Here is a 12,661-nt window from a genome sequence, read left to right on the forward strand (position 1 = left end):
GCCTAAGCTGTAATCGCCCGGATACTCAAGTAAGTAGCCCTGTGTCCTGACATATTGTCCATTTATTTATCATGGGTTTGCCTTTTAACCAGCTATCCCTTGGACAGGAGTGGATAGCACAAGCAAAACTGATACGGTGTCCGGCCCCCCTCCTTGAGACCACGTCGGATCCCGTGTTTGTCAAAATGTTGGAGTTTGCGCCTTCGGAGGAGAGCGAAGGGGGGCACAGGGAAACTACCACCTCTGCCAAGGAGGCCTTCAATAAGGGGGGAATCGAGAATCCCTCCTTCCAGGGGGAGAAGAGGACTGCTTCCGAAGACCCGGAGGCCAAGGCCTCAAAGCGGGGAAGGAAATCTGCGCCAGAAGGTCCTGCGCCGGGAAGAGCCCCGGCCGCACAGTCTCCTCAGAGGAGTCAGCCCTCCAGCGAGCCGTAAGTAAAAAAGGGGGAATTTTGTAATAGGGGACGCCCCTGCATTATTTCCAAAGGTAACCGAAGTTTTCACCTTGTAGTTCGGATCTCAGCCCATCTCAGCAGAGCTCATCTTTGGGGGACCTTCGTCCGGAGATGATGGAGAGCGAGACGCCTCCATCTGCCGCCCCGTCGGGCGGGGCGGATGACCCTGAGGTGTCATCACGGAGGGTCTCCCCGAGTCCGGCGGGGCCGGAGAGTTCGGCACCCATTGGAGTACGGCTGGTGGAGCTGCAGGATTTGCTCAAGAGGGCGTCTATCTCAGAAGATCACCGCACATTAATGAGTATGGTGATTGAGAGGATCTCATCCGCCGAAAGCGGGTTGTATGAGGCCGTCGGAAGTTTGCTGACGGGGTTTGAGGTACGCAAAAAATGACATACCTTTTGACAGTTTTGCACATGGAGTGCGCCCTGTATAGATAGTAGCCCCTGAGACTTGGTATGCTGTCAAAAGCGACATCGTGCCAAGGATCATAATCTCAGTTATAGAATGTCGCCTTTCCTATGCAGGTGGCGGAACGTTCGGTGGCCAGCCGGACTGATGGAGTTGCCGAACTGAAGAGGCAACTCTATGTTGCGGATGCGGACATCGCGCTGGTCAATAAACGACTTAACGAGTCGCAAGGTAGGTGGTTGCTCTGCGGTTGCCTAGTAAGGGAGCTGATGCTCGTTCCTTACAATTTGTATGCTTGATGTAGATGGCGCCTCTGCTGTGGAAGACCTTCGAGCAGAGCTTGCTCGAGCCAAGGAGCAAGCCAGGAAAAGTGATGCGGCTGCCTCGAAGGCAGCGGAAGAACTAAAAGCCGAAAAGGCTGCTCACTGCCGAAGCAGGGAGGAGATGGCCGGAATGGCCGCGAAATTAAAAGATGCTGCCGACCGCTATGAGGTTCTTGAAAGAGAACGCCGAGCAGAGCAAGAGGACCTAAAGAAGGCCGCCGCCGAAGCCAAGGATGCCCGTGGTGCGATGCGGGCTATGAAGGAGGAACCGCGTCAGGCCGGAGACATTGCGGCTGGAAAGCCCTTTCTACTACGTATGAAGTTTACGGATCCAAAGTATGCTCAGTTGGGCCAATTGTGTGGTGCGGAGGATCCTTATCTGGATTTGGCGGCGAGTGTGGCGGACGCAGTCGTGCACTTCCGAAGCCAGAAGGATAACGAAATGGAAGAGCTTTTCTGGTCTCAATTCCATAGTCCGGAGCGTCCACTCCCGTTGGCTGATCGGCTGGCTGAGTGGGCTAAGCTGAATAGATTGTCCGGACTTGCCATGACGGATGTGGTCGCTCATCTATGGCCGGAAAGGCCCAAGCCGAAGAGTTATTTTGGCTTGTTGCAGCAATTCCTTGGGGCGGTGCCGCATATCAAGGCGATGAAGCGGTCGGCATGCATAGAAGGTGCACGGATGGCTCTCGCCCGTGTGAAAACATACTAGGCGGAGATGGATGCCACTGCTGTTGCATCTCGGGGTTCGGACAAAAGCCGATTACCCGCCGAGCACTATTTTGAGGAAGTCCTGCAGGGCGCTCGTTTAATAGAGTCGCAGTGCTCGAAAGATGTTATGTTTAAATGACATGTATGATTTCTGAGATCATGTTTATAATGCAACAGCCTTTTATACTTGTGCGTTCAAGTATTGAACTATCTCCTGTGCGGCCGTATATGTATGAATAACCTGAAAGTTGGAGTCTTTAGCTTCAGCCCCCATGCACATGGTGCGGAGGTGTTTGCAAAAAAGAAAAGCGCTTTTTCACACTTAATCCAACGTCTTGGTCCTTTGAAGGAGGTGATAGCATAGCAAACTAGGCAACCAGACTATAATGCTTTATCACTTTCACTTAGCCATAGGAGCTCGATGGTGGGGCTACTATATAGTCCCTAGAGGCACCGCGCTCTCCGAACTCGGGGCGCGTATGTGCCTGACCGGGAAGCGGTGCTTCGTCAAAGCGGAGGAATTCTAAACATTCCAATAGTCGATCGAGTGGTTGACCAGTCTCTCGCTATATCATGACAGTCGGTTTTCGGCTTTCTCTACTGAGGTGCTCGCCCGGCCGAACCGGGGCACAATCGCAGTAGTTCTCCTGGTGCCACGTTAGTCGATGGAGCGGAACGTAAGGCAGCAAAACACAGGAGCCGGGCAAACCCAACATTTGACCAAAGACATGATTCGGAGTTGATGCATATAAGGCCTAACTCGAGACGCCGAACACTCCCTGAGGTGTTCGGTCTTTATGATACCAGGCAAAACAATGCCCTAAGCCCCTAGTGTCCAGGTACAGGCGGGAACTTCTGACGCGGCCGATGCCAAAACGCCAGCCTCCTCCTCGGTTATGGTAGAAAACCGGGGGATGTGTATCAACAAGAGTCAGTAAGAAAGGTTTAAGCAGGGTCTTAATCTTAAAAGAATCCTTGCAACGGGTCCCTGCTGCACGTCTGCGCCTGTGTCTCCGTTGTGCTGTATCCTGGACGGGTGTAGCACGTGCTTCATCTGTAAAAGAGAAGGACTTAGTTTGGAAGAAATATCGTGCGAAAGTTGTATTTAAAATAAAGTATAATTTGGAAGATGAATAAAGTTGAGCTTTATTGGCTCTCATCGTTTATACGTGCGGCCCCTTGTAAAGGGGTCTACGGCTGGGAAGCCCCTTGTTTATTTACGCTGGACTCGCCTAACCGTGTCCGAGGTCTGAATGACCTGTTTTTAGGGGCTTTGACCTACAACATCGGATTAGTGTGTGGCTGTCAAGGCGGCCTCATGTTCTCCGTGGTCGAGGAACACTCAGAGTTACTCTTTAATGAGATTATGCCGCGTGGACCGGGCATTTGAAGCGTAAGAGACGCGTGATGTGGTATTGCGTTAAAGCGGGCGAAAGCTTCGCGTCCCAGTAGTGTTTGAGGGCCACTGTTAGATGGGGCGATATGGAGAGTGAGATTTTCGCGACGGAGGTTGTCGGATGAACCGAACACAACTTCTAGTGGTATAGAGCCTGTACAATTGGCTTAAAGGCCTGGCGTCACTCCTTTGAAGGAAGTGCTGCTACGGAAAATTTTGGTAGGGTCTATCCCCATTCTGCGGATGTTGTCCTGGTATGGCAGGTGCCGCACTGTGTTTTCGTGTTATCACATGAAGTGAGTTCACTGTTTTGACTTCTAGTGGGAAAGTCTTCTGTTTTCTGGCGTGCTGCTTGTGGGGTTCGTCGTCGTCTTCACTTGGTGTGTCGAGCCCCTTGCGTTCGGTGTTAAGTCGGTCGGACTGCTTGAAGACCCAACACTCTGTGGGTATGGTTTGCAGGCTTCCCGGAGGTACTATGTATTTGACATAGCCTATCCAGAATTTTGTTCAGGTTGGATAGCTCGTCGCTGTTGTCCTTGAGGGGCAGTGTTTTATTATTCGGCCGAGAGCTTTTGAATCCAGTGTTGACCGCCGTGCTATTTGGGCCATTTTCCTTATTCCCGCGCTGATCTTTTCTGCGTCGTGATTTCCCATTTCCATCCCTTACTTCAGATGTACTCGGGTCGCTGGTGCTGCATCTAGCCAGCCAGCTGTCTTCCCCCGCGCAAAAGCGGGTCTTGAGGCTTGTTAGTGCGGCCATTGTTCTTGGTTTTTCCTGGCCGAGGTGTCTGGCGAGCCATTCGTCTCGGACGTTGTGCTTAAAGGCTGCTAAGGCTTCGGCGTCTGGACAGTCGACTATTTGGTTATTTTTGGTGAGGAACCTGTTCCAGAATTTGCGTGCTGACACTCCGGGCTGTTGAGTTATGTGACTTAAATCGTCTGCATCTGGAGGGCGGACATAAGTCCCCTGAAAATTTGCTCGAAACGCATCCTCGAGCTCTTCCCAACTTCCAATGGTATTTTCTGGGAGGCTTTTGAGCCAATGCCATGGTGGCCCTTTGAGCTTGAGGGGTAGGTATTTTATGGCATGGAGATCGTTTCCTCTGGCCATATGTATGTGTAGGATATAATCCTCAATCCAGACTCCGGGGTCTGTTGTTCCGTCATATGCCTCTATGTTTACGGGTTTGAATCCCGCTGGAAATTCATGATCCAGTACCTCATTGGTGAAACATAGTGGGTGTGCGGCGCCCCTGTATTTGGGTGTGCCGTTGTCTTCAAACGCTCGGCGGGTTGTGTTGCTTCCTGGAGTCTTCTTTTTTGGCCCATAGATAGACCTGACCTGGTCATCCTTTTTCCGAGGATCTTTATGCTGATCGTGTGCCGGCTTGTGTGCGGCGCCCCTTGATGCTCTTAGCCTGTCATCTGGTCGTCTATGCTCTTGTTTTCATCGGGGATGGGTTGCTTGTCCAGTTCGTCATATTCGGATGGTTGCTTGGTGGCATGTTCGCCGTCCACTGCTTCGCCCTGCTCTAGGGCCGGGTCCGTATGGGTACCGTTTTTATCGAGGCGGGACTTCGGGCGGCGCTTTCGTCACCGTTTTGGTTGTTTGTTGGGGGAGTTGTCCTTCACCATGTCCCGTTGTTCCTCATTATCGCTTCCTTTTGGTGTATCCACCATGTATACGTCGTGAGTTGGGGTGGCTTTCCAGTGCCCAATAGGCGCTGGTTCTTGGTCGTCTCTAGCATCGTCGTCCATACCGTCGATGTCTTCGGAGTTGAAGTCTAGCATGTCGGTTAGATCATTGACAGTGGCTACTAAGTGGGTGGTGGGTGGGCGTTGAATTTCTTCGTCGTCCGCATCCCAACCGTCCTGACCGCAGTCCGGACAAGGCTCTCCTGATAAAGAGAGATACTTTAGCGAACTCAAGATGTCGCCGAAAGGTGAATGTTGAAAGATGTCCACGGCGGTGAACTCCACGATCGGTGCCCAACCAGATTCGATTGGAGGGGGCGCGGGAGGCTCGGAGTCCGGCGAGGAGTCCGGCTCCTCAGAGCCACGGGCTTCATGAGGGACAAGATCAGTGTTCGGCTCTATCGCCGTAGAGGTTGCAGCCCCTGAGGCGGTGTCTAGCCATCCGTCCTCAATCTATGCAGCCGGTTCCGAATTGAAGATCGGAGCGGACTCAAGTGCAGCCTCCAGGATACTGTCTGGCTGCAGAGCTAAATCATGCTCGTCACGATAGTGCGGCACGCTTGGCTGTGGCTTGAATCCATCGAGGATCAAGTCCCCGCGGATGTCAGCCGTGAAGTTCAAACTTCCAAATCTGACCTGATGGCCAGGGGCATAGCTTTCGATCTGCTCCAGATGGCCAAGCGAATTGGCCCGCAGTGCGAAGCCGCCGAGGCCGAAGATCTGTCCGGGGAGGAAGGTCTCACCTTGGACTGCGTCGTTGATGTTGATCGAAGAAGCCATCGAGCCTATCAGTGACGACACAGAGGAACTCTCAATGAAAGCACCAATGTCGGTGTCAAAACCGGCGGATCTCAGGTAGGAGGTCCCGAACTGTGCGTCTAGGCGGATGGTAACAGGAGACAAGGGACACGATGTTTTACCCAGGTTCGGGCCCTCTTGATGGAGGTAAAACCCTACGTCCTGCTTGATTAATATTGATGATGTGTGTTACAAGAGTAGATCTACCACGAGATCAAGGAGGCTAAACCCTAGAAGCTAGCCTATGGTATGATTGTTGTTCGTCCTACGGACTAAAGCCATCCGGTTTATATAGACACCGGAGAGGGCTAGGGTTAGATAGAGTCGGTTACAATGGTAGGAGATCTACATATCCGTATCGCCAAGCTTGCCTTCCACACCAAGGAAAGTCCCATCCGGACACGGGACGAAGTCTTCAATCTTGTATCTTCATAGTCTTGGAGTCCGGCCGATGATAATAGTTCGGCTATCCGGACACCCCCTAGTCCCGGACTCCCTCAGTGAGGCTTTCATAGTATGCTAGGGTTAGGGTTATGTGTGTTTGATATTGGTGTTAGGGTTATGCTATGGTTAGGGTTGTGGTTATTGTTAAGTGGAGGTTAGGGTTATTAATTCATATCTATGTTAGGGCATATGTATTTTGTGCAAATATTTTTGTTAAGTACTTATTTGATATATGTGTTTTTTTATTATTGTAGGGATGGGAAGAACATGTGTTTATGTTCATCATGTGGATAAAGAGGCCTTTTTGAAAGGCAATGTTGAGCCGGACCCGGATGAGCTTGACGTGGTGTTTGAGAGTAGTCCTAGCTATGTGGAGTTCTTGGAACAAGTGAGGAATGATTTGAATTGGATGGACCCAAGTGACGTTGTTGAGTTCGAGGGAACGCATAATGTTGGTTTTGGAATGCACATCCGTTGGAAGACAATGCATGTGAACTCCGAGCAACGTTGGGTTGCATACAAGGGGACGGTTGCCAAATCTCTAGACAAGGCTCTTGAGTTATTTGCCTCTAAGAAGGTTGAGTCTACTTTGAATTTGGACTTGAACCGGAACCCCTCCCCGTTGGTTGCTAGCACCCCCCCCCCACCACCAATGAACCAAGATCAAATGAGTGAACCTCATTTCAGCAACGAGATTGGCCAACATTGAGCCCGACTCCAATCAACCAAAATGAAGCTTTTGAAGAGGAGAATGATGAGTACGAGGAGGATGACAACGAAGTTGATCTCCATGACAACAATGTGGGTGATCTTGACCAATATCATGTGCAAGAGACAATGGACCAATCCATCCCTTTTTCCCGTCCATATGCATCGGACTCCGATGACGATGGTCCCGATGAAGAAGTTGATGAGGAGGGGTTCACGCCCAAGGAGGCCCAAGCATTCAAGAAGGTATTCGGGCGGGATCACAAGACACCATTGTTCAAGGATCTTAGTCTCGCGGATGAAGCCATTGTGTATGGTGGCAAATGCATATCTCTTGGAGCTAGGCCAAGTTCTCACCGTGATTTGGAAGATGGCAAGAACAAGATATATCCTGGTTGTGTGTTTCAATCCTTCTTGGAATTGAAGATGTGGCTCGACAACTACTCGGTTACGCATTATCGTCCACATAAAGTGGCCAACTCAAACATCAAAGTGTGTTACACGGTCAAATGTGAAGTGCCAACATGTCCATGGATTGTGCATGCAAGGCCATGGAAAGGAGGTCCCACTTGGTGCATAGTGAGTTGTCTACCAACTCACATGTGCCGGCACAAGAATGCGGATGGCAAGCTTGTGTACCAACAACACAGACAACTCACGTCCGAGTTCATTGCTTATAGGTTATCCAACCAAATATCCACACTTCCAATAATGAGCATCAAGAGTGTCATTGACCTTGTGAAAGCCATCTTTCATTACAAGGTCAAGTACGACAAGGCATGGAAGGCGAAGCAAGCCGCATTCAAGATGTTGTATGGCAATTGGGAGGAAGCATATAACCGACTCCCTAGGTTGTTGTTAGCTATGGCCGCCACAAACCCAAGCATCGTTCATGTGGTTGAGCCTCATGGGCACCAAACATTGATTCACAACGGGAGGACCGTCTGAGTATTTGGCCGTGCATTTTGGGCCTTTGAGCAATGCGTGAGGGCTTTTGAGCATTGTCGACCCGTCATCGCCATTGATGGCACGTTCTTGACGGGACAATACAAGGGAACTTTGTTGGTTGCAATAGCAAGTGATGCAAATAACCGGGTGTTGCCTTTGGCTTTCTCTTTGGTTGAGGTGGAGAACAATGATAACTGGGAGTGGTTCTTGCGTCAACTGAGAACAAGGGTACTACTGGCTGAAAGGGAAATCTGTGTCATATCGGATCGCCATCCAGGAATTATAAATGCGCTGGTGGTTGACATTCCCGGACATACAAAGTTGCACCATCGATGGTGCATGAGGCACTTTTGTGCAAACTTCTATAGGGCATGTGGTATCAATGAGTTGGCCGATGATCTTCAGGATTGTTGTCTCGCTTTCACCAACAAGCGGTTTGCCACATTGTTCAATGCATTGCTCAGACACAAGAAACTTGACCCCGGCGGTCATGAGATTCTCAATAGGAACATTATCGAAAGGAATATGTGGGCACGTGCTTTCGATGAAGATGGCCGGAGGTACGGTCAAATGACAAGCAGTATGGCAGAATGCTTCAATAAGGTGCTCAAGGGTGTACGTGCATTACCGTGACGGCAATAGTTCAATACACATTTGACAAGATGAATGGATACTTTTTAAAGTACTCAATGGAGACGGATAAGTAGATTGCTGGTGAGAACAAGGATAAGCACAAGTACAATTGCCCACCAAAGGTTGAAGAATGGTTGGAATTTCAATCACGAAAGGCAGACTCCCAAGAAGCTGTACTATATGAAGACAACGAGTGGAAGTATGAGGTGAAAGAGCCTGGAGGAACCACAAATGATGGCCACCAACACGGAGGCCGGGCTTTCAAGGTCTCCCTAACACGGTGTGGTTGCAGCTGCATGAGGCCATCATTGCTTCATCTCCCATGCTCGCACTTGTTAAACGCATCCCGTGTTAGGAATGTCGACGTCAGTCACCCTCTTACCGTGAGGGAGTCCGAGTTCTCAATCATGATGGTAAAGAATACATGGGCACCACAGTTTCAGCCATACTTGGATCAATCACAATGGCCGGAGTATCATGGAGTTCAACTATGGCCGGACCCGGAATTGAAGGTCGTTAGACGGGGAAGACGTAAGACAAAGCATCTTAGAGGTGACATGGACGGATGGGGCCGTGGTGGCGGTGGAGAATACGGCACCGGCCAATTCCAAGAGCCTCATGAACAATCCCGTTGTGGGGACTGCAGTCATGGGGGACACAACACAAGAACTTGTCCCAAACCAAGAAAGAGATCAAAGAAAAATGGTGCAAGCACAAGCCTAGCAAATGATAGCCAACCAAGTCAACCAAGTAGTAGCCGACCAAGTCAAACAAGTGGTGGAGTGCCAAACCAACCAAATCAAACAAGCTAACGAGGAACTAGGCAACAAAGAGGGAGTCAACTAGGTCTTAGAAGAGGCCGTGGTGATGGTCTTGGCCATGGTGGTGGTAGAGGCCGTGGTGGTGGTAGAGGTCGTGGTGATGGTCTTGGCCGTGGTGAAGGCCTAGGCCGTGGTGATGGTCTTGGCCGTGGTGAAGGCCTAGGCTGTGGTGCTGGTAGAGGCCGTGGTGATGGTCTTGGCCGTGGTACTGCTAGAGGCCGTGGTGGTGGCGGTAGAGGCCATGGTGGTGGTCTAGGACGTGGTGCTGGCGGCGGCCATAGTGGAGGAATGTTCTCTTGGCTTAATGGACCATTGCCGTATGTGACTTACTATGATCTTGTTCTTTTGGCTCAATGCTTGTGTTGTCATTTTGTATTGTGTGACTAATTATTATATTGCCATTTTCGTAGGTATGGAAACAATGAAGGGGGTGGAGGACACGGAGGGGGAAGGTGAGATCCCTTGGTGGTTGGAGGAGGGAGAAGAAGAAGAAGAGAGGAAGAAGAAGAAGCGACAAGGACCGTGACCTTCTTATGAACCAAAATGTGTGTCACTATGTGCTTTGGCTCAATGTTTGTGTATGACTATGTGATTGGACTACTCTATTGATATGTGTGTATGACTATGTGATTTGGACAAGTATATGTGCTAGTGTATGACTATGTGATTGATTATGTGCCATCTATTTGATTCTGTGTTTTGGACTACTACATGTAATTTGGATATGATTATGTGCCATCTATGTGAATCACAAAACAAAAAAAGCAGTAAGTATTTGAAAACAGCAGGTAGTGCAGCGCCCAAGGGCAAGGCACCACACTACACAGTGCAGCGCCTTTCCCTTAGGCGCTGCACACTGACTTAGCAATTTTTTTGGGTGCAAAACCTACTGGAATGCTTCTGTTGCTCTATGGACTAGCATGTCCAGGTGTGCAGCGCCTAAGGGCAAGGCGCCACACTACACAGTGCAGCGCCTTGCCCTTAGGCGCTGCACACCTGGAACATGCCAGTCCAGAGAGCAACAGAAGCATTCCAGTAGGTTTTGCACCTAAAAATTTACTAAGTCAGCGTGCAGCGCCTAAGAGCAAGGCGCTACACTATACTGTGCAGTGCCCACCTGTTGGGCGCTGCATAGTAGAATGCAGCGCCTGGCCCTTAGGCGCTGCACACTAACTTAGCAAATTTTGGGGCGGAAAAGCTACTAGAACGCTTCTGGTGCTCTCTGGACTGGCATGTACATGTGTGCAGCGCCTAAGGGCAAGGCGATGCACTGTGTAGTGTGGCGCCTTGCCCTTAGGCGCTGCACACCTGGACATTTATTAGGCTGCACCAACTCCCTCCCACCCATCCCCACCCCCACACACCCCCACCCTCCACACAAACCCGAAGCTCAGTGCCTCCCCTCTGCTCTCTTCTCTCCCCCTCTCAAATCCTTCTCAGATCTGGAGTATTTGACTGTGGATTTCGAAGCCAACCCCTCCCTTAAGGAAATCTCCTCCGATCCCCTCGTTTTCATCCATAGGAATTGTCACCCTAGTTTGGGGAAACCCTAGTTTTTGGTTGGATTTGGAAATTTGTGTTGAATCATGTTATGTTTCTTTGCTAATTTAGTATGGTTAGGCTTTCATAGTATGCTAGGGTTAGGGTTATGTGTGTTTGATGTTGGTGTTAGAGTTATGCTATGGTTAGGGTTGTGGTTATTGTTAAGTGGGGGTTAGGGTTAACCAATAATTCTCGGTTTTGTAGGCATGGCTTCATCCGGTTCCATGACGAGGCCACCATGTGCTAACCAAGAAGACATGCCGAACAAGTGGGAGGACGCATCTTTGGACAAGGTGAAGGAGAAAGATGTCAACATCCCGCCATGTTGGTGTGAAGATGTTTGCAAGGTGAAGGTGTACACCGACCGAAAGAAAGCATGGACGGAAGGGCGGAGATATTTTGTATGCCGAACTATGCTTATGATCGTGCACTTCCAACTAACGCCTATGACCAACCACCGGTAAGCTCGAGAAGTAAAATGTTACTCTCAAATGTGTGTCAACACTAACAACAAATTTTTATGCAGTCACCGCCTCCTCTATGCAAGTACTTCACGTGGATAGATCTTGAAGTGCCAGAAGATGTCAAAAAGGACCAATACCAAGATTGTCTTAGGCGGCAACGGCGGTTCGAAGAATCGTTTCGAAGAGGCTTGGAGGATGAGCGTCGTCAGAAGGAGAGGATGGAGTGGAAGAAACAAGAGGAGGAGAGGGCACGCCAAGCGAAACTTCCTCGTGAGGAGGAGAGGGCAAGAAAGCTTGCAAAGGCTCGCGTGGCGCAAGAGGAGGACTCGGCACGTGACAAGAAGGGGAAATGGCCTCGCTCTACTCAGTAGGGACTTCGCTTTGGTGCACTCGTCGTCAACTATCTTCTAATGAATGTGTCGTGAACTTGTGACGACATGTGAGATGTTGGTGAACTATCTTCTAGGGCAAGCTGCCATTTGTCATTTGTAATGAATGTGTCATGAACCATGTCGTAGTAATGTTTGAATTGTCTTAAGTTATGAACTCGTCGGCATAAAATTTGTGTTTGTTCAAATTGCTATGATGCTGCAGTCATTGTAAGTATTATGGATGGTCAGTGCTGCAAGCCTTCTGTGGCTCTCTGGATAGCCATGGCCAGTTGAGCAGCGCTTATGGGAAGGGCGCTGCACTATACAGTGCAACGCCTAAGCATTGGGCGCCACATAGTACAGTGCAGCGCCTAACAGTTGGGCGCTGCAATGCTGCTAAAAGCTAAACTGCAGAAACAGATGCCATTTCGGCCGCATGTAGCAGCACTCACATAACTTGAACATCACTAAAAGTACTGTAAACTGCACATACTAAACAAAGAGAACTAATAACTTGAACATCACATCATTTAAGACAATTCAACAGTACTTCAAGTTTGCAAACACAAATACCACACTAGTAAGAGTTCACCAACATATAACATAACCTCACAAGTTCATCAACCTAATGAAACGGCTACAAGTAACATGAACAAGCACTAATGCCTTCCGCGCGTGTTCCTGGTGCCACGCCTGCAGGCAATCTTGTTCTTCCTGGAAGGACGAGCCTCCTCTTCCTGCACTTCCTCCTCCGCCTCCGCCTCTGCCCCATCATCCAAGCTAGCCATCCGCGAGGTCCCTACGACCACCTTTGGGTTGCCTCTGTTGTCATAGTCGTTGGGCGTGTACTGGCGTCTGGGCTGCCTAGGCTTCAACACATATGCGGACCGAGCTTGAGCGTCCGCCAAAGTCGTGTCATCATCAAGCTCATGGCCCTATCAC

Source organism: Triticum aestivum, chromosome 5B (assembly GCF_018294505.1).
Source record: "Triticum aestivum cultivar Chinese Spring chromosome 5B, IWGSC CS RefSeq v2.1, whole genome shotgun sequence".
NCBI classification, from domain to species: Eukaryota; Viridiplantae; Streptophyta; class Magnoliopsida; order Poales; family Poaceae; genus Triticum; species Triticum aestivum.